General features: G+C 34.8%; 1 pseudogene; it reads left to right on the plus strand.

The window, feature by feature from the left end:
- The first annotated feature begins 5,832 nt into the window (after positions 1 to 5,832).
- On the plus strand, positions 5,833 to 11,706 carry LOC150027930 (uncharacterized; annotated as a pseudogene).
- The last annotated feature ends 12,371 nt before the right edge of the window (positions 11,707 to 24,077 follow it).

A 24,077-nucleotide genomic window follows, 5' to 3' on the forward strand; every position in this document is an offset into this window, starting at 1 on the left:
ATTCATGTGTGGATATCCTAACTGATTTGATATCTTGATTGTGCAACATATTTGATTTGCTAAGCTGAAATATGTTTCCAATATATTCTTGCATCATTCAAAACTGCACCTGTTGTACTAAATAAAGAATCAAATTTGTACTACATATGTTTTTATTGACTTCGTTTTCAAAACTCGTGATTCTTGCAATCAGAATTGAGCTCTATATAAATCTGGTTTATATCAATTACATTTCACAGTTTCTCATATTTGTTATAAGTTGTCCAGGTTCAAATCTGATCCTCAATGAGTTTTGGTTATGTTATTATTGGTCATATAAACTACATACTAACTCTCTTTCTAGTTGGAATTGCCTATTGGTGATCAGGAGCAGGTAACAACAGACTAAGCAATGACATCCTCTTCACACAGAAAGAAGAAGTCCAAAGAGCAACCTAACCGCAGCCAAAGTATTCTGGAAAATTGGTTTGCTGGAGATTCTGAAGTTATGACAAGGTTCATACATGAGACAAGCAGAAAGCAAATCAATGTGCCTAAGGTGCTGGAATTCTCATGGCTGAGAGTATAAAATCTAACAAAAGCAAAAACTCTTCTCAAGCATAAAAAACTGAAAAGTTTTCTGGAGATGACTGGAAATGTTTATCCAAACCTAGTGAAGGTGTTCTATAGAAATCTTGAACAAGATGGTAAGAATCTTGTGTCCTATGTGAAAGGAGTAAAGTTGAAAATCACTAGAGAAATCTGGAGCAATGTTGGTGGAATCAAATACTCAGGGCTGAAAGTGAGCAAAGGGAACACTGCTGGGAATACAAAGGTTCAACAAGATGCAATTCTATAGAAGCTGTGTGAGGAACCCTACTGAACCAGTGGCTAGGTTTCATGCAGGTAGCTTGACTTTAATTCCAAGACTCTTAGCTCACATCATTGCTTGCCAACTCACTCCTAGAGGAAGCAATCATGTTGTTCTTCATGAGGAAGACCTGATTTTGCTGTACTGCATAATGAATCAGCTTAAGTTAAATTGGGTAAGCACTATGGTGGAACACATGCTCAAATCCACTAGGCTCCCTGATTATCGTTTTCCATATGCAATATTTGTGTCCAAACTAATTGATTACTTTGAAGTGGATACTACAAATGAAAGGAATGATACTATTAAAGCAGCAAGTGAGATAGACAATTCTACACTCATGAAAATGGGATTTCATAAGGAGGATGATGGTTGGATTTTCAGAAGAAATGTTGCCCATAGAGTTGAGCATGAAGCCTCTAATCATGAAGATGGAGAGGAAGAGAATGTTGGAATGCATAGAGAAGATGAAATTGTGCAGGCTGCAGAAGCATCATTCCATAGGATGCATCATTCATCATCTCACAGGGTTGAATCACTAGCTCAGCACATGGACGAATCACCAATCCAGTCCTTCATGAATGAAGATGTTGCTGCCACATATTACAATGCATTGGTTGCATATCAAGCACCTGAATATAGAGGTGAACCTCTATCAATGTTTGAAAGACAAGTTCTGGACAGACTGGACACACTCACAGATGATCAAAAGACATATTTCGAAATGACTCAAGCAAGGTTTCAACACTTAGACTATCAGATTGAAGGGGTCCAGGAGCAGCTAGCTGAGTTGTACTATAAGCACATGTGATCCTTTCCAAATCCTTCTCTTTTATGTCTTGTTGAACAATTTGATTTCTTATTTTTTGCACTAGTTATGTTTAGTTTACTGGTTTGTAATAAGAACTTTATGTTGTTTTATGTCTAAAAACTATCACGTATGGCTATGTTGTATTTCTTTTATCCTATGCTCCCATTCTGTTTGATGAATCCAAAGGGGGAGAAAAATAGCTTAACACAGGTTATGATAGTTGAAGAATATCTCATGTATGTTGTTGATGTTGTTCAAGTATTAAACCTGCAGAGAGGTAGCACAATACTCAAATTTGTTAAGTTCTGTTTTACATCTAACAATTTTCTGTGCATATACTGGAACCAAGTGTTGTGCTGCAGGTATTGATCATGACTTTCCTTCAAAGCTATGCAAAGCAAAGGGGATTTGTCTCCATCAAACAAGGGGATATTGTTGAAGATGGATGAAGCTTCTTCTCTACCTAGTCTTAGTGTGTTTGATGTAGAAAATAGCTAGTTTGCTTTGAAGATTGTAATGGGTTTAAATGATCTTGTATTTAAGCTTGTGTGTGTTTAAGGTTGCCTTTTGCTACATGACTTATCCTAGATACCTAATCAAGGTAGTAAGATCAAGCACATAAAGTGATCAAATGGTTTTCAAAAAGCTTTTTAGAGTTTTCTCACAAATCAGGATACTACACACACAAAAATTTGTTTCTCTGTAAAACAATAGGTTTATTTTTGGTTTGCTGAAAGGCTTTTCAAAAGTTGGTTAGGGCACCAAAGGTACAACTCAGTCAGTTATTTCAGTTAGCTGAGTTGACAGTTTTCCTAAAATAAATTTGTTTGTTTTTAAATTGATTTTGTTGTTTTCATAATAGCTTTTCAACTATTTTTTGAAAAGTAGTTAGAAATTGTTTTCTATATAAAGAAAAGATTCTCTCACATGAAACGTTGTTGAGTAATCACGATTTTGACAGAGGTTAAACACTTTATGTGTGAGAAGAAGGATTGAATTGAGTTTTTGAAAGGTTTTTCCAAAGTGATCTTCAAGTGTGCTTGTTCTAGGAGAACCTTGATCTTGGTGAAGGTGCTAGTGCAATTCTGTAGCAATTGAACTACTGGTTTTGAGTTCTTACGTCTTCTTTTCAGGTGTTATCTTTCCTTTATTCTTGTTTGTAAAGGTGTAAGTGTTAGTCACTCTTGATAGGGTTTCTTGGAGTGCAAGGTGCGCTGAAATAGGGTTTTTCAACTTTGTTTGTATTGTTCTTGTAGGTTTCAAGAACTGTTGTGTTGTAATTGTTTGGAATTGGCTTTTAGTGGATTTCACCTTGGAGTGAGGTGAAACTGGATGTAGCTATTTATGAGTGAACCAGTTAAGAACCCTGCACTCGTTTCTGGTTTTTGTTTAATCTGTCAAGAACGAAATCTGTTTACTTGAAAATAAACCTGTTAATTTTGGGCTTAATAAAAATTGTTCTTTGTGATCTGAAAAAGTTCTTCAATCATAAACAAAGCTTTTGAACATAAGTTTGTAATTGGTTAAAGGAAGAATAGTTTTCTTCATTAAATCCTTGATAAAGATTCATTGTCTTTAAAGCCTTGTGTTGAATACTCTTGATTGTTCTTTTGGCATATTTTGTGTTCTTCAAAACTGTTAAAAGTGAACCAATCTGCTTTTGCCATATTTCACTGTTTGATCTCAATTCTGATTTGAATATGTTTTGTTTGTGTTAAAGTGTTGTGAAGAATCAATTTGTTCATTCTAAAATCAATCTGTTCTTTTTCCTCTGATAAACTGAAAAACCGTTTGTGTTTGCGAAAATTTATAACTTCAATTCACCCCTCCCCTCTTGAACTTAGACACTAATAGACCCAACAATGTGGACCTTCGTGTCTTCCTTGCCTACATTTCTATTTACATCCCTCTTTTACTATTTTACACCCTACTCTACTTTGGCCTAAAATACAAGGTTCAATACTTCCTAACTACTTTATACAATTTTTACAAGGCTAAGAAAAAGAAAAAAACCTTACAATCTCTTCACTAAGGCTCGATAGTTTTCATCACTTCTTTTTCCTCTTCATCCTCTGCTCTTTTTCTTCCAGTGCAAATAGCCTATTGGTGAATAAAGATATTAACCTATTGGGGTAGGTTCTTTAATGAGCCCTTTTGGCTCATTCTCTGTCCAAGGTGATTCCTTGGATATTGAGCCATCTTTAGTGATGGCAATTGAAACCATTCTTATCACCGTCGCAGTAGCTTCTACTACCATTCCGCTTAGGCTTCCAAAGGCCCAAGGGTTAAAGGGTAAGTGAAAATCTCCTACCCAAAATATTCAAACTCCTCCATTACTGTCTTGGTCAAGGGAAATAGTAAAGTTAAATTTCCCCTTATCTCTGATCCCGAGTACTCCTGGGTACTCTATGAAGTAATCCATTATACTTTAGTGTTTACTTCTAAAGTGAAATTTGGAGAGTTTATCTACTCCTTTCATATATGCTCTGAATCTTTGTCCGACTTCGTTTCGGCTAAACCTTGTTCTTCATCTAATCGAGTTTTCATCAAACCTCTCCTTAATGGTGAAGATTTCACTTTTGTACATGAATACTTTTTAAAATATTTTTACATTTCCTTTCCTTTATCCAACTTCAAGTGTCGTATGCTCATGATGATGAATGTGGCTTTGAGCCAACTTCATCCCAACAGTTCAAAATTTTGTGTCATCATCTCCATATTAAGCCAACTATGAATATTTTTATGTATTTTTACCAACTGAAGCATGGGACCAGGATTGGATGGGTCTCTCTAAACGGGGCCCAATATGGGCCTCTTTTTACCATATATGATTCTTCTTTTAAAAACTTCAAAGATAGATTATTCAAACTCAAATGTACACCACATGATACTCAGAAGGGACCACTCTTCTAATCAAATTGTGTTCCCCGATTTCCTCTCCAAAAAAGTTTAAGTTTAGAGTTGATCATCTTCTCTCCCCTGCTTAAAGGAGGAGTGTTGATTTAATAAAGGAATTGTCGAGGCCCATGAACTACAAGGGTCTTCTTAATGCCCTTCTTGCTAATGATTCATCTTTTTTCTTCATATGTAATATGATTTGTGAACAAGTACTTTTATATTGTCATGAAATTTCGCTAATATTTTGTTTATTTTTAGCCGAGGTCATGGGGAAATATTTTGACTTGAAGAAGATGTTGGCTAAGTCTAAAGCACAAGCTCCTAAGGATTCTGGTTTAGCCAATTTTGACAAAGGCGACCAACAAAATCCAAATAAACGTGTGAGAATTGACATAACCAAAGAATTTGAGAACTCGGCTAAAACAATTATACCAATTGAAGGTGTTTACCCAACCTAGGTAATTACACAAAAGAATGCTCCTATGAACACGTCAACAAATGAACCACAACTTACGGTGCCCTCCTCCTCGGGACCTAGCTCTGCAATTCCTTTCGAGGTGATCTATCATGGGAAGACTGGTCAAGCACTAAGGCTTGAACATATGTCCATAGTAGTGAAAGGCTTAAACTTCTTATGGTATTTAGGATTATTGGCGAACTTGGTATGGTTCGATAGAGGATTTCCAAATACATATGATGTTGAATTGATTCATTTTCTTGGCTCCATGAACAATTTGGACAGGGTCAAAGTGATGATGGCGAGAAGTATGGTCATGGTGCATCACTACAAATAGATGCTATGAAGGACTTTAGAGGGAATAGCTCAGCTACAAGCACTTAAAAAACATAATCAAAAGTTGTTAAGAAAGAGTTTTGATGTAGAACTTGTTTTAAAAACCAAGTCTCTTGAGCTTGAGCAGAGCAATGGTCGGGTTAAGTTTTTGTAGTAGGAGGTGCACGAAAGAGACCTCCCAAAAATATGAAGAGAGAGTAAAGAGGTTGGAGTTCGAATATCCCAACTCTATGAAGAAAAGGAAGAATGGTCAAGAAAAGAAGATAAGTTTACGGAAGAAGCGACAGAGTTAGTGATGTGAGTTGATTTTAGGATTGCACATTTGATTGGTTGATCTGTGTTTATGATTTTTTATTTTTAGCAATGTAAGGTGAGAACCCAAAGAAGATCCCCACTGGACACGATCTTAACCAAGTGGTTAAGTAAGTGTGAAGGTTCACTTCTAGAGGGCAAAGAGAAAAACACAATTGTATGGTGACAATGATGCAATGGTGCAGAATTGAAGATAATAAGGCAAAGATAACCAACAATTTAAGAGACAAGATGGGTTTTTTAATAGTACAGGATATGTGGTATTCACGTGGAGGTTGTGAACAATTGGAAAATAGATTGGAGGTTCTGGTTGATGATGGTGGTGCAATAGAAATGCTGAAAATTGCAAATACACATGGTGAAGTTCATTTATTTTTAGTGCATGTTGTTTCAGAGGCAGAAGTGTTATTGGCTTTAGGTGATGGTGTGGAACTCGAAGGTGTTGAAGGTAATGTTGAGGATGATGGTGGTGTGGAACCCGAAGGTGTTGAAGTTGATGTTGAGAATGATGGTGGTGTGGACATTGGTGATCATCATCGTATGGAAGGTGTGGTTGAGGAAGATGATGAAGAGGACGAAGTTCATGGTGGTCAGGGTATTGGTTCGCCTATTCATGAAGACATGGAATGTGATAATGATGGTGTTGATGATGATGGTGGGCATGTGTCAGAAGATTATTCTTGGTTAAGGGAAGTTGAATTTATTGAAGGTGAAATTGAAGTTTAGAGTGAGGGTATTAGAGATAAGGGTGAGAGTGAGGGTTTAGGGTTTAAAGGTCATGTTAGGCATAGGCACAGAAGGCAGACCAGTAATCCTATAAAAGGTTTAAAACCAAATTGTACAGATGATTTGCAAGATTTGGATGCTGATGATGAGGAAAGTGAAGGAACATTTGTGCATGATAGAGGGTTGTCAGATACAACGTGGGAATCAAAAGAGTTAGACAACATGGACGATTTTGAAGATGGTGAGGATGATATGAGTACAGGTGGTAAATTTCCATCCTTTGAAATGCCAAAAAACATGGCAGATTTTTCCTAGGATGTGGGTACCTATTTTACAAACAAGGAAGCATTTAAAGATGCCATTAGAACTTATGTTGTTCATTCAATGAGGAACTTGAAATTAGTAAAAAATGATAACTCCAAAGTTCAGGTGTGTTGTATTGGAGCACAAGGACAATGTGAATGATATGCATATTGTGGGTTCTTACCCTCAACAAGTTGTTGGTAGTTAAGAAATCTAAATGATGTACATACATGTGCTAGGCAGTTTAAGGTTGATTTGTTGAGCACTAAATGGTTGAGTGGGAGGTTGGAAACTTCTTTAAGTCAGAATCCAAGATTGAGAAGTAATGATGTAAGGAACAAAGCTGTTAAAAAATTGAACGCAAGTATAAGTAAGTCAAAAGCTCAATGGGAAATGGCAATGGCCTTGAAGAATGTCCATGGTTCATTTCAATACCAGTACAGACAAATTTATGACTATGCACATGAGCTCATGCGTGCAAATCTGGGGTCTATAGTGAAAGTCAAAGTTGAAGACATAAATGACTTCAAAGTTTTTAACAGATTTTATGTGTTCTTAAAAGCCTATAATGATAACTTTATATCTTGTAGGCCCGTAATTGCTTTGGATGGGTGCTTCTTGAAAGGCTTTTATGGTGGTGAATTGTTGACAACAGTTGGGAAGGACCCAAATGATCAGATGCTACCACTAGTTGAATGCAAAGAATCTTGGAGCTGGTTTTTGCAGATTTTAATTGAAGATCTTGGGGGTGTAGATGTATGTCAAGGCATCACTTTCATGTTTGACCAACAAAAGGTATATTCTTTGCTGACAACTATTGATTTTGTCTATGTATAAATTTCATTTAAGTATTGTATATATGACTTTTGACAGGGTTTGTTGCTTGTCATTCAAGAACTGATACTTGGGGCAGTGCAGCGGTTCTATGTTCAACACATGTACTCCAACTTCATAAAGAAATTCCTAGGAAATAAATTCAAAACTTTAATGTGGAGGGCATCCGACAACACATATCCTCGTGGGAGAGGGAGATGAGGGTTATAAAGGAAGTCAATGATGAGGCTTTCAAATATCTGATTGCCCTACCCCCCAGGCAAGCAATCATGTTCTTTTACTCATGTCAGATTTGAGAATTCCAGGGGATTATTTAAACTTGTGAATTGGTAGTTTAGCAATTCCTAAATTAGAAAAGTGTAAATTTAGAATTTGGAATTTTTGATGGTATTCATCAGTTGAAAACAGAGTAAAGGTATCTGGAATATTTTGTCCATTAAAGCTATCTAGTATTGTGTTTGTCAGTCCAGTCTGTTGTGTTGTTACCTATTGCTAAGAATATCTAAGTGTAAATTCAGAATTTGGAATATTTGATGGTATTCATCAGTTGAAAACAGAGTGAAGGTATTTGGAATATTTTGTCTATTAAAGCAATATGGTATTGTGTTTGTCACTCCAGTCTGATGTTGTGTTGGTATCAAAGTAGGCTAATTGATACTTTGTTATGCATGTTAGTTCAGTCTTTGTTTAGGATAAAGTTTAGGTCCCAAGTCCATTTGGTCTCAAAAGAGGTGCTAAGTGTTTGTCAGTCCAGATTGTTGTGTTGTTACCTATTGCTAAGAATAGCTAAGTGTAAATTTAGAATTTGGAATATTTGATGGTATTCATCAGTTGAAAACAAAGTAAAGCTATCTTGTGTTTATCAGTCCAGTCTGATGTTCTGTTGGTATTAAAGTAGGCTAATTGAGACTTTGCAGTGCATGTTAGTCCAGTCTTTGTTTAGGCTAAAGTCTGGGTCCCAAGTCCATTTGGTCTCGAAAGAGGTGCTAAGTGTTTGTGAGTCCATTTTATGAAGTCATTTGTTTTCAGTTGACTAAGTTCTGAAATCATTTATGCACACCAATTAGTAGGTTCTGAAATCAATTTTTTTTTCTTTAATAGGTTCTGGTCCAGATTAAGGTTCACATTCAGTCCAAAATGTGACTCACTTGTCAACAATATTTGTGAAAGCTTTAATAGTTTTTTGTTTTCAGTTTTGTCTAATGAAATTTTGTTTCTCATTTATTTTATTGGAATAATTTTTTCGAGTAAGAGGCCGAGTTCAAAAGGGGGTGAATTGAACTATCAAGATTTTTTTAAAACTTTTGAAGATTTAGAATTATTATCTTACATAATAATTGATTGAACCAAATCTTACACAATATTTTAACAAGTTAAGATTCCTATTACAACAAGAATAGGATTATTGAAAACTCAAAGATAAAGAGAGAAAGAGCAATAAGATTACATAGTAATTTTTATACTGGTTTATTCTTAATCAAGAACTACATTCATTTGCTAAGCTAAACAAGTCAAGATCACACTAAATCAAACATTTACAATTACACAATACCTCAAGAACACCACTATTGAACCCTACAAGAGTGTTTTTCTACCTTGTAACACCTTGTTATAGAATTGTAATTGAAAATTTTATCCACTCACAACTAAACACCATAAATCAAAAGTATACAAATTTAACAATATCACTTGAATTACAATAAGATCAAATTGCATCAGAAAAACATAGGTGAATTTCTCTTAGCCTTGTAAGAAAAAAAATTAGACTTGTAAGAACAACTCTCTCAGTTGTGAAGGTATTTAAAATCTAAAACTTCAAAAATGTGTTAAAAAAGGATATGAGAATAAGAGTCATATAGAATTTATCTTGTCGAATTTAAGGGATTAAACTTGCGTTTTAATTTGTTGATTTCACTTACTAGTGAAAATAGTGGATTAAATCGCTATTTCAATATATTAAAATATTATCCTTCTTAAAACACAAGAAATTTCAATCTATTAAAAACTCGTTTAATATTTCAAAATATTATTTTAGAACTACTTATGGTTTTAAGTAATATCAATTGATTAAATCGATAATGTAATTAATTAAAATATCCACTACAGTCATTTAGGAATTTAGATAATAAGAAAATTTTAATGATTTAAACTATCTTTTATTCAGTTAAAATTATCCTCCAAGCAAAATGAGTTATAACCAAGATTTAAATAAGTTTTCTTATGTACTTATAAAGATCAAATTAATCACAAAAATGAAAGACATACAAATAAAATAAAACTATGTCCTTAATCTTCAAGACTTCTTTAAAAGTCGATTCATAAAAAATTGCAACATTAACACTTCCACAGACAGTTCTCTCATTTTTATTTTTATTTTGCCACTTATAGTTTATGCATTATTTTTAGTTTCTATTCTTCAAATTGATAAGAATTATGAATTCTTGAATATTAAAACTTCAAACAAGAAATGTGCACTAATCTATGTCTATGTGAAAAGAATCTTTCATTAACTTGTTGGGATCCACTAATCTATGTTTTTGTTTAAGAAAAATGTTACTTTAGATTAAAAGGATTATGTGATAAAGACTATATTGCGAATAAGGTTAAGAGAAAAATCATGAGTGGAGGATATAAATTACTTGGAACTTGTCTTATATCTTGGTCAAGCAAGAAACAAAACTCGATTTCTTTATCCACAAGTGAAGCATAATACATGACAGTGGAAGACTGCTATTGTGATCTTCTTTAGTGTTAGGTATCAGATATAATATTTACTGTAGTGTTCAAAATAATATACATATATATTGTGATAATACTAGTGCAATAAACTTATCTAAGAACCCAATCCAATAATGAAAGTTAAAGTATATAGAAGTAAGATACCATTTCATTCGTGATTACATCCAAAAAAATTGAACTAAAATTTGTTAAGAAAGGTTCACTAAGGCATTACATTTTGAAATATTTGATTTTATTAGGTCAAATTTAAATATAGTATAATTCACAAACAATTAATTGGTTAGATGATAGTATTTATTGTATAAAGTACTAACTATTTTTGTGATATTGTGCATGTTTAATATAAATCCTATTTCATCTTCTTTGGCTCTAAAAACTTGTTAGTAAGCACTAAATGACTTTTATGAGTTAAGGATAGATGATTGCATGAACGATCATCTAGGGGCCGCTTAGTAGAAAATGTGGCGGAAAAAGTTGAATGACAACTGATAGTGACTGAATTTCCCAAAAAGGATGGCAAAGCAAAATTTCTAAGTCAACAATCTTTAAAGAGAAAGTTTCTCTTTTTTACCTTTCCAACAAAAGTGCATATACATTCTTTTCCATAACCATACTCTTTACAAACTTAAAGAAGAATCAATGGCAACCCTAAGGTAAACTCACACATCTACAATGAAGTTTGTTCTGTATGAAGATAAAGGCGAATTTAGATGAAGGCAACATAATCCATGGCCTAAGAAGTCCATAATCAACAATTACTCCACCATGTCCAAAACTAAGCTATATTATCTCCTTAAACACTGTTAACTAATGAAGCTTTCTCATCTCAAAGTACCAAGGATAAAGATGTCTTTTGAAGAAGGTCACTCCTCAACAATCCATGCTTTACAAAGAGTCAAACTTGAGAATGTATCCTCCTCATCCCCACTTGTTTGCAACACACAAATCTCACTGCAATCAATATCAAGCACTCAAAAGATAATGAGTCTTGTAGAAGAATCAACATCATTTGAAAAGAAATTGTTTTGCCTTTTGCTTAGTGCATCGATGCAAAACTCCCTCCACCTCTTACTTGCTTACGGTAGATCATCCACAAATGCGAGTTCCAATTCACCTATGCAAGGATAAAGAGGTTTTATTATATAAAGATCCCTTTCGTTTAAGCAAGGAGTCTCCAATTCAATCAACACATGTGATGCTAGTATCTCTAATGGAGGAGACCCAGTGCTTTGGATACCCCATGACTAGTTTCTCTTTGACAGATTCAAGTTCACTGCGAAAAATGGTATTGAACCTGAAGAGAAATATTTCCAATATGTCAACACTCTTTTTGATATCTACAAAAGAACTCAAGGGACCAAACTCACTATAGAGAAAGCTATGTCAGATAGTAAACTATGGAGATCAAGTCATAGAGTGACATACAATGATATATGTTGAACGATCTTTGAAGGAAAGTTTCCATTCTTAGTATTTCCATTCTATATATGCTTAAATAATTGTTATATATTTTCTATACCCTTTTGATATCACGAATTAACTGAGAATAATTTAAATAAAAAACTATTAGTTGGAACTGAGAATGGAAAGTATTTGCGAAAACAATATAGGATATAACTAATTTTATAATAAAATTGTGCTTAAATACTTCAAAGAAGAAATATATTTTCCTAAGTGATTAAAAATTGATTTCTAATATAATTGTGCTTTATTAATCTCATTCAAGTTTTTATAAGAAAGGTTTTGAAAAACAACACATATATCTGATTATGTTTTAAAGATATTTTTTAAAATATATTTACAAGAGTATAAATCAAATTAAATTTGTCTGCACTTAAATGAGGACGAGTACTTCTTACAAGTAAGTTGATTATTCTCATTGTTAATCGGATAGTAAAAAATATGAACTACACTTAAAAAAAAATGAACGATCATGAAGCTAAAATTCATTAATAAAAGAAATGCACGAATACAAATTTAGTCGTCGACCAACTCTCCTTCAATGACATCATTATACATACTAAATTGACTAATATCCAAGGAAGGGGCAAAGAGCTTAGCTTAACGCATAACTCTCCTAAATCCCTCCTCATAACCTTCAACCCCAACCGAGGCTAACTGATACAACCCAAATAGTTAAGAAGATGACTAAGGATAGAGACACTTCACAATTTGATAAGTCATCTCAGCATCCAAGACAAGGCCCCACCAAATGTCAGAAGGACCTTAGCAGAAGAAGAATTGGGCATAACCAGAGCATCAAATGTTCTTTCTTCTAGTCTTCTTATAAGACAAAATGTTTGTAAATAAATTGGGCTCACTTTAGGGGTCCAAATAGAAGAATTAGCTAGAGTAGGTTTACATAGCATAAATAAAAGTGTACTTAGAAAAAAGGGCTTGTTCCAAGACCACTTTTCATGACACATGCACCTAGAATTAGGGTTTTTAACCTAACTTCTAGAATATATGCCTAAGGTGCGGTTTTGACCATGGTCAACACCCTAGGCAGCCCCTCTCCCCTTCCTTTTCTACCCCTCACTCATCTTGCCCTCCAAGTCACTCCTTCCTATATAAAGGGTGCCTTCCTCAGTGTGTGGGGCCATTGAATTGGAATAGTAAAGAAACTCTGCATGAGTGATTTTGTGAGACTTGTGAGCTCTCATTTTGGGTCTTATCTTGGGTGGGTAACATCTCAAGTGGCGGCTCTTTGCATCATTCATCCTGGAGTCTTCTCTTCTCCAAGTGGTGTGACATCTTTCTTTATTCCATAAGCTTTCTTCATCTCCTCCTCTTTTTACCTTTCTTTGCATCCTCCATTCCATTCCTCTTTATACTTTCATATAGGATGTCAAGTATTTCAAAGTAACTCCATCTATCACCGTCACATGACCATGTTGATGTATCACCACCAACATATCTCGCATCACAAAATGTCCCACTATGGTGGACCACAAGCTGAAAATAACCTTCTAACATGATATGAACTTTATAAAAGGTATCCCTATAAAATATAAATATACATATGATGACAAATAGCAAACAAATTACAAAGCAATCATGCACTTAATTATGTCAGAAACCAAATGTTGGACCACACATACAAATATCTTGCACATGGTGGACCCTACATCATAAACTACTCTGTAGTTCTCTCAAAGTAATCACAAACATAACCACTGTGAAAGTAAGTCAAAATGTCATAACCTTATAAATGACCACCCACGAAACTGCTCCATGCTCAACAATGCCTTCGCGTTCCACAAACGCTGCCCCACACAATCGCACTTCACGAGCTCGAGAAGGCATCGTAAGATCGAACCGCAAAATTGCACCTCACAATCACATCTCATAATAGCATACCTCAGACACCCTCAACCTTGCTTATAATTAAAAATTTGTAATCCCCAATTCAAATTCAAGAAACCCTAACCCCCAATTCAATCTTCACTAAACTAATCCAACCATCCATGTCACTTGACACCTCACACCTCACCCTAAACCCATAACCTCTTCTCTCTACCACATAAGCAGAAGTTTACGTCATTTGCTGAGACTTAACACAAAGGACAATTTTGCATAAATTTAAACAAACATAGGGACAAAATTGATTTTTTTAAAAACACTATGCTAAATTGACTATTGCCCCCAGAAAGTAGGGACGAATAAGGTAATTATACCAAATACAAAATACCATGCAAACATAATAAGTTGCAAAGGAAATCTATTAAAAAAATATATGAACACAACACTAGACAAATTTTAGTGCAAAAAAAAATAGCACAATATAGTAGAAAAATACAGAATATAGTCAGTATTTAGAAAAACTCCTATCTATTGCAGAAAATACAAAATACATGTTAAATGTAAGTAAAAAAGAAAGAACAAAAACTTAGAAGATGCAATAAGATTATAAATGTGAGTACCAAATATGAGTTATCAGTGTACTAATTATAACCTTGTGAATACTTTGTGTGATACAATCCAAGCCAACAAGGAGATAACCAAGGACTCAAATTATCATTCACACTATGAGAAGTCATCTCAACTTTCAAGTGAAAACACCTCCAACGATCTATCAAACCTCACCAGAAAGAGAAATGGACAAAGACCAGAACACCAAATGTTCTTCCTTCTGGTCTTCTTAAGAATAAAACAAGTTGTAAATAAATTGGGCTCACATTAGGGGTCCAAATAGCAAGATAGGCTAGAATAGGTTCCTTTAGCATAATAGAGAGTGTAGTTATCATTTTAGCTTGTTTTTTACCTAGTTTCTAGAAGAATTGACCTAAGGTGTGGTTTTGACTTAGTCAAACCCTAAAGGCGGCTCACACATTTACCATCCTACCCTTACTTCTTGTTTTCTAAGGCACCATCTCCTATAAATAGGGTTCCTTCCTCCTCCTATTTTCATGTGAATTTTATAGAAGAAGGAAAACTCTACACATTTTGTGTCACTCTTTTGTGTAGCAAAGAGGAGAAAAGATCCAAGCACTCAAAAAGAATTTTCTCTCAACAAAGGTCTGTCTTGGATTTAAAACTCTTAAATGAAAAAGGACAAAGCTCTTAACACTTGATCTCAAAAGAACCACAACAAAACTAAAGAATTTTAAAAGACAAACAAAGAAGCTAAACCAAGTTGGGAAAAGAGATGACGGCAAAACTTTTAAAGAAAGACGAGCAAGAAAAAGCACACAAAAAGACTCTAAGATATTTACTTGACCTTTAACAATGAACTTTTACTCTTGCTAGAAATTGTAAAAGCAAAAGGATCAAAATCCACAATGTTGAAATCAATTTGCCAAATAAAATAAATCAACTTTTTAGAAATGTTGGTCTTGCAAAAGAAATTTGCGCAAATTATCCTTTCTTTTTTTTTATCCTTGTTTATGGTTTATGGAAATAAGATGTCCATAATTCTTGTCATGCATATTGTCATTCATTTTCAATTTTTCAAAAAAAAAATATTTGGGATTCAAATTAAATGAACACTTGAAATCTATGTTTGGAACTAAAATCTACTTCCACTTAAACAAATTTCTAGTTACTTTTTATACCTTCACAATTAAAAGCAAAATAAGTAGAAGCAAAATAAGGACTCTTAAAACACTAAGAACATATGACTCAAACACAAAGAAGTAAGAACAAAAAAAAATTGGACACAAAATAACATTCAAAAGCGAATTGAAAGCTATTGAATAAAGAGAATGCCGAATTGAACAAAAGCAAGAAAGTAAAGGCTGAATTTAAATTTGCTTGAATGTTAAGGCAAGAATTTAAAGGTGCAATAAAAGTAAAGTGCCAAATCAACTCAAAGCAAATATGCTCAAAAAACCAAAGCTCTGACACCACATGATGTGAGTTGATTTTAGATTGTTCCATTTTAGAGGTGACACTTTACTTATGATTGAGATTTTTAACAAGTATATGGTGAGACCTAGGGAAGATCCCCACTGGACACGAACTTAACCAAGTGATTAAGTAAGTGTGATGGTTCACTTCCAAAGGTAAAGAAAAAAATCTAGATAAGGTGATAGTGATGGTGCATTGCGAAAATTGAAATATATGAAAGGAAACAATTAAGATGACCATGACCAAATGCTAAATGGAAGAACAACACAAGAACACAAAGGAAAATCGAATTATAACAAGTATAGGAACACAAGAATAAAGTAGTGAAATGGAAATGAAGGAAAAGGATGGAAGAAGGAAGCTTATGGTGTGAATTGAGGAGGGACACGCCACTTGGAGTATGGTTTCCTCCAAGATGAGTGTAGAGGGACGCCACTTGAGAGCTCTCAAACTCACTCATGATAAGACCTATTATTAGAGCAAACAATCCTCACACAAAATGTGTAGAGTTTTCCTTCTTCTATAAAATTCAACATGAAAATACAAGGAGGAAGACACCCTATTTATAGGAGATGGTGCCTTGGAAAACAAGAAGCAAGGGTAGGATGGTAAATGTGTGAAGGGGTTGCCTTTAGGGTTTGACTAAGTCAAAACTACACCTTAGGCCACTTCTTCTAGAAACTAGGTCAAAAAAAGCTAAAATGATAACTACAGCCCCTATAATGCTAAAGGCGCCTATTCTAGTCTATCTTGCTATTTGGAGCCCTAAAGTGAGCCCAATTTATTTACAACTTGTTTTATTCTTAAGAAGACCAAAAGGAAGAACATTTGATGTTCTAGTCTTTGCCCATTTCTCCTTCTGGTGAGGTCTGCTAGATCCTTGGTGGGGTTTTCACTTGAAAGTTGAGATGACTTCTCATAGTGTGAATTGTAATTTGAGTCCTTGGTCATCTCCTTGTTGGCTTGGATTGTATCATTATGTAAGAAACTCAACAACATATAATGAAAGCTAAAAATTTCTAAACATCTTCAGCATATTCATGCTCAATCATCATCAAAACATTTTCACTAGAGGCTTGAGGCACTTTCAATTCCATCATAACATTGTTCGTATTCAAGAGCAACCCAAAAAGATTGAACCAATCTTGTATTTGTCAAAGAATGTAACCTCTCTTTTAATAAGCAATCTAGTGATAATTTATATCATTGTCTTTGTAAATCTCTCAAGTCATAAATGTTTATGATCCAAATAATACTCAGTGTCTTAGTCTGGAGTGGTTACGTTCCAAATAATATCTAGTGCCTTAGTCAGGAATGACTATGTTTCAAATAATACTCAATGTCTTAGCTAGGAGTGGATACATTCCAAATAATACTCAATATGTTAGTCAAGAGTAGTCACGTACCAAATAATGCTCAAGCTTTTTAGCCACGAGTGATTATTGTCCATATAATACTTAATTTTTTAGCCAGAAGTGGTCGCGTTCCAAATAATACTCATTTGTATCTTTGCAACATTAGTTTATTGAGATATGAATGTAGTCTTTTTCAACAAATGAACTAGTATAAAAACACAATTAAATATTTATTATCTCTTTAATTCTTTTATATTGCATGTTATATAACTGTAATATAATTTTAGAAGGAAAAATTTGTGAAAACAAGTTTCAAAAGTGTAACATACAAAAAAAATAGTATACTAGGTAGGAGAATTGATGGAAAACTAACTTCTTTTAGGATCGTTTCCTACAATTTCCATCGAACAATTGGATAAATAGAAAACGCGGAAGAGATTAGAAATGAAGAAACTTCAATCTACCTAGATTAATGCTATTACCGAACGAAATTAATGAGTTGAAAAAGATTTGTCACTTTGAATTGGAAACTCAAAGATAAGGACCGAAAGTTCTAATGAAGAATTAAGAGAGAATTCTCACTTTAGGAAATTATTCAAATTCCAAAAAAGAGGAAATTCTTAGTACAATAGTCTACAAAATGGAATATATATTATGGACCTTATACTCATGGGACAAACACTAATAAAACCCATCCAACAAGCCTCTAAAAACCAAAGTCTAAAAAGTCTCTAATTAAGAGAAAAATAAAAACACATACAAGACCCAATACAAACAAATTAGGAAAAAAAATTACAAGGCCTAAAATAAAAAATTACATAAAAGTTCAAAATTCTATTATAGCTTAAAACCTTCTTCGCAGTCATTAATAAGGTTCAATCCATGATTTCATCATTCATTCCTTCTTAATGAAAATTCGACATCGAATTTAGCTCTTTATTACCTACAAACAAAATAAGTTCTAAAAACAACTCAAATATAAAATAATCCAAAACAAATCTATCTAAATTGAGATTTGAATCCTATGATAGGAAAATCTCTTATTATCAATGTGCTTAGATATTTTCCTCCAAGATCATACATTAAACAATTTCAATATAAATGTTCTTTAGAAGCACACAAAGAGGAAGAACATTCGCACAAGTAGCAAAATAAAGAAGAAATGTCCTTTAATGTTCATACCATCAAATGAAAAACAAGAGAACAAATAAAAATCATTTATTTATTTCTAAGCCTTTCTCTTTTTTTATCTCCTTTTCTTCTCCAAATTGTTTTTGCCAATGCTCATTGGTATGTAAGTCTTTCCTAGGCAACAAAACAAAAGGAGACAGGTTAGTAATTTTTTTAATGAAAAGTTAAAATCAAGAATTAAATGAGAATAAAAGTTCAAAGTTTTACATTCCACCTTTAAGGATTCATTTTCAATCATGCTTGTAGGGAGTGTTATTAGAGGCTCTTCCTCTTTCCTTGGTTTTTCTAACATTTCTTTTTCTTTTCTTTCTTTCTCCTCTCTTCCTTTCTTTTCTTCCTCCTCCTTTTCTTTCTTTTCTTTCTTTTGTTTTGCTTTCTCTAACTTTTCTAGCATTTGTAATGCCTTTTGTTCTACCTCTTTCAAGTATTTACATTCATCCTTGAGGTCTTGATCAGTCATTGCTCTTGTATTCCAATTAGGACATTGATGAGTTTCATGTCCATAGCCTTCACATTTGGAGCATCTAGGAGTGCTTGATTTGATCCTTGAAAATAATTTTCTTATATGCTTATGCTCCTTTCCATGATCATAAATTTGCTCGTTCAACTTTATTATTCTTGAAGTAATTGTATTAGCATATTCCACCCAATTCGAACTCATACCTACAATAGAAGTTAGAAAAATAAGAACTAACACAAAACAAAACAAACAATTAGCACCAGTAATATAGAAAACATAGAAAATAGACATCACCAAGTGTTTACACCAATTCACTCATGTATCACTCTATGCACTCTCACTCAAATATCTCTTGTTCTTAAGAACTCAGAATCAACTTATCAAAAAAAAATACATTCAAAGTGAAAGATGTAACAAATCTAAGCTCAACTCAAGAGGTCAAGAAAATAAAAACTTCAAGACAAAAACCAACAAAATTTAAAGATAAGCTAAAACAAAGTACAAAATCAAGAAATAGGCTAAATCAAATGTAGGAAAACGTGACAAAACTAAGAATATGAAAAAAAAAGTACAAAATTAAGAAATAGGTTAAATCAAATATAAGAAAATGTGACAAAACTAAGAATATGAAAAAAAGAAAAAGGTTTTTAAAAAACAAGGATAATCTAAATAATGTATCTAAAATTACCACTAGAAGTGTAAGAGAAAGTAAGTAAGATAAACAATTAGGAAACAAAATTTAATCTCCAGTAAGCAAGGTTTTCATACAATTCAGCCTAATACAAAGTCCCACAACACAAAAATTAGGGAAATATAACTCAAAGGAAAATTAAGAACAAGAGTGTTAGATTGCATCAAAGAGACTCAAATCGTAAGTAAAAAAATATGACTCAAGATGGAAATAATAGACAAACCAGACACCAAGAATTTTAAACTGCAACCAGCATGTGCTGAATCATGCAAGCCAATTCAAATCCAATTCAGCGCTGTCAATTCCTCAATCAAACATAGCACCAATGGGAAGCTAGAAGAGCAACACGACTACCACACTAGTTCTTCAATTATGTAGGATTGTGCAGCCCAACTGAAAGCAAAGCACGGCTTCGCCCAAATGATTCAATGCATCAAAATTGAATGGAACGCATGGACCCCACCGAGTGCAAATTTACAAGTTTTTCTCTCTTATCAATTCTACAGCAAAACTATTCACATTTTCAACATTCTGCACCAAGTACGCTTGGCAATAGGAGCACCATTAATTGAATTACTTGAACCAATTGAGTTGCACCACTTGTACTCAATACCGAAGCAAATTCTCGTTGCAGATCACCAAATTAAACCTGAATTCGCCATCGCTTCCAAATCACCAAATTGGCTACTGCTTCCAAATTTCAAATAGCGCAAGAAAATACTACACTGGCTTCAATTAATTTACACTCACAAATTGGATTCAAGTTTCAGCAATGTAACAAATACAGAAACATTATTTCAATATGCACCGAATATCTAAACATTAACTCTCGAATTACAACTACTTGATCAAAATACCTGAACAATAGGTTGAATTTGGAGGTTTCACTTGTAATTAATATCCTCTGCTGCTTGTGCTTGTGATTTTACTGTTTCAGAAAAATTCTACACCAATTACCTCCAATTGAATTGGAATGAAAGCAATTAAATGAGATGCTTCAAAATTACGCACCAGCTTGCCAACGAAATCACTAGATTCAATGAATTAGTGCATTGCTGATGCTAAGGAAATTGATGACCACCAGCTGCTTGAACAAAAACTCAATTGATTTACAGAGAGCTTCACGTGCTAAAAGAGAAAATGCTCAGCGCCTGTGACAATTCAAAGCACTGCTGATTTCACTTCCACCGAGAGCGCCAACTACTTAAAGAGATGTGCCAGTTAAATATATAAAATAAAAGAATAAGTTTCTACAAGTTGTCTCCCAAAACTGCATTTCAGGATGATTTTTTTTTTGCCAAAAATGCAAAAGAATATGACAATTCAACTTCCTAAAAACCAAAAATCCACATCTTTTCTTTACCATCAAAAATAAAAAATAAAAATTCAAATTTGCCCCTCGAATTTGTTGAAGGTTGACTAATTCAAAAGTCAAAAGTGAGAATAAATTAGTGGTTAGTTTGTTGTGGGTACCACTATAAATAGAGTTTGTGTGTATACGTGCAAATGTGTGCATATAACAGAAAGTGTATTTTTTCTCCCAGTTTTGTATTCTTCTGCTTCAGTTTGTTTAGCAGTCATTTTTCATTTCTTTTCTCCAACAAACTGGTATCAGAGCGTAGTTCAGATTCAAGGGCGTTCTTGTGGGTTGATCTACAATGGGACACACCAGCGCAACCTTACCGTCGAACCTTCTTGTTCTTGATGGCAAGAACTGGAATCGATGGAGTATCCAGATGAAAGCCATTTTCGGCTTTCAAGAAATCACGGAGATTGTTGAAAATGGCTACCCAGAACTTGCTACAGATGCAACAGAAGCACAGAGGGTGGCACACAAGGAAAACAAAAAGAAAGACTGCAAAGCCATGTGTCTTCTTCATCAGAGTGTCGACGATGCACACTTTGAGAAGATTGCAGAAGCAAAGACGTCACAGAAGGCATGGCAGATTCTGGAGAAATGTCATCAAGGAGCAGATCAATTGAAGAAGGTGCGTCTCCAAACTATGAGACGCCAGTATGAGTTGATGCAAATGGAGTCAAATGAAAAAATTGTTCAATTCTTTAATCGAATCCTCACTCTCACCAATGCTATGAAGGCATGTGGTGAAACGATGACTGATCAAGCGATTGTTGAGAAGGTATTACGGTCCCTAACCCCTAACTTTGACCACATTGTTGTGGCCATTGAAGAATCCAGGAAACTTGAAGAACTGAAGGTTGAAGATCTTCAAGGCTCCCTCGAGGCACATGAGCAGAGGCTCATTGAAAGGTCCACTGAGAAACCTGTAGAACAGGTTCTGCAAGCCCAGACTTTGAGGAAAGGAGGCTACAATGGCAGGGGTGGATTTAGAAACCGAGGAAAGGGGAAAGATTACAGAGGAAAGGGCAGAAGTTCTCATCAAGAACAAGAAAAGTCTGATCAAGATCAAACAGAAATCTCCTCAAGGAGGGGAGGATCCAATTGGAAATGAGGTAAGAAGAAAATAGATAGAAAGAGAATCAAATGTTTCAATTGCAATAAAATTGGACATTTTTCTTCTGAATGTCAAGCTCCCCCAAGTCAGTATGATCATCGCAGGAAACAGCATGATGAAGCTCATATGGCAAAAGAAGATATGAAAGATAACAGGGATGAAAGTCCTGTTCTGCTAATGGCGACAACGGTGCAGGAAGATTTGTGCTCGTTCGTTTCGGACCCGTCCGTTTTGTCTACGTCTGTAATGTTGCAGACGACAAATACTCAAGAAATTTGCAGTGAGGAAGTTTGGTATGCAGACTCTGGCTGTTCTAATCACATGACAGGCCATAGAGATTGGCTCATAAACTTTGATTCAAGTAAGAAAAGAAAAGTAAAGTTTGCTGATGATAGAATGATTCAAGCCGAAGGCATTGGAGATGTGATAATCAAGAGGAAGGATGGTGGGAATGCGTTGCTGTATGATGTGCTCTTTGTGCCTACCATGAGTAGCAATCTAATCAGTTTGGGACAACTATTGGAGAAAGGTTTCTCAATAGCCATGAAGCACGGATTCTTGGAAGTCCTTGATGCTGAAGAAAAGAAAATCATGAAGGCACCGCTTGCATCAAACAGAACTTTCCAGGTACACCTTAATGCTGTTGAAGCTCAATGCCTTAACTCCGAAATTCTATCTGATGATACTTGGTTGTGGCACATGAGGCTTGGTCATCTTAACTTCAAAGATCTTAGCCTCATGAAGTCCAAAGAAATGGTTCTTGGGCTTCCGTCTGTACACGTGCCTAAGAAAGTTTGTGATAGTTGCTTAATCAGTAAACAACCCAGATCATCATTCAGCAAGTATATTGCATCAAGAGCCAATAGTTTACTGCATGTGGTATATTCGGATGTGTGTGGTCCACTTGAGGTTCCGTCCTTAGGAGGGAACAAGTATTTTGTGACATTTGTAGATGATTTCAGCAGAAAATTGTGGCTTTATCTTATTAAGGCTAAAAATGAGGTGTTTCCCATTTTCAAATCCTTCAAGTGCTTAGTTGAGAAGCAGTTTGAAAAATTCATCAAAATATTGAGAACAGATGGTGGTGGTGAATTTACTTCCAGAGAATTTGATAGTTTTTGCATGGAAAATGGGATTGTGCATGAGATAACAGCACCTTATACTCCTCAACATAATGGGGTGGCTGAGAGAAGAAACAGAACCATCCTAAACATGGTTAGGAGTATGCTGAAGAGTAAAAATCTGTCACACGAATTTTGGGGAGAAGCTGCAGCAACTGCAGTTTATGTGTTGAATCATTGTCCTACAAAGAGGCTGGAATTTAAGGTTCCAGAAGAGGTATGGACAGGGAAGAAGCCTTCAATCAGACACTTCAGAGTTTTTGGTTCCCTATGCTATAGGCATATTCCAGATCAAAAGAGAAGGAAGTTGGATGATAAAAGTGAACAAATGATCTTCGTTGGTTACAACTCCACTGGATCCTACAAGCTCTTCAATCCTAAGACACGGCAAGTAGTATTCAGCAGAGACGTGCATTTCATTGAGTCAAGCCTGTATCCGTCCGATCATAACCCAATGTTGCACGCGTCTGATCGTGAGAGATCGCATGCATCCGGAAGTGGAAGCACGTACCCGTCTGTTCATGACATTATGTCTCCGTCCGATGCACCAGAGTCAGAGTCAAGGAGTTTGTTACCGTCCGATAGAGACGAACCCAGCACTGAGTCTCAAGGTGCAAATTCACCTGAGAGATGTATTCAAACAAGACCCACCATATCCAGAACTCTACCAGCAAGACTCAGAGATTGCAAAATTACATTCGATGATGCTGTCACTAACGAAGGAGAATTACTCCAGCACATTGCACTTCTTGCAAATGCAGAACCTGTCAGTATTGATGAAGCTTTAAAAAGCAAAATATGGAAGGAGGCTATGCATGAAGAATTGAAGTCGATAAAGAAGAATGAAACTTGGGAGTTGGTGAAACTTCCAGCTAATAAGATGCCTATCGATGTAAAATGGGTATTCAAAACTAAGTTGAATCCAGATGGAACTATTGCCAAATACAAGGCAAGACTAGTGGCAAGAGGATTTATGCAAACAGAAGGGATTGATTTCTCTGAAGTGTTTGCACCAGTCGCAAGATTGGAAACTGTTAGACTGGTTGTTGCTATTGCTACTTTGAAAAACTGGAATATGTGGCAGCTGGATGTTAAATCAGCATTCCTAAATGGACCTCTTGAAGAAGAAGTCTATGTTACTCAACCTCCAGGTTTTGTTATAGAAGGAAG

The sequence above is a fragment of the Phaseolus vulgaris genome, chromosome 4 (genome assembly GCF_051622355.1).
Source record: "Phaseolus vulgaris cultivar YP4 chromosome 4, ASM5162235v1, whole genome shotgun sequence".
Lineage (NCBI taxonomy): Eukaryota > Viridiplantae > Streptophyta > Magnoliopsida > Fabales > Fabaceae > Phaseolus > Phaseolus vulgaris.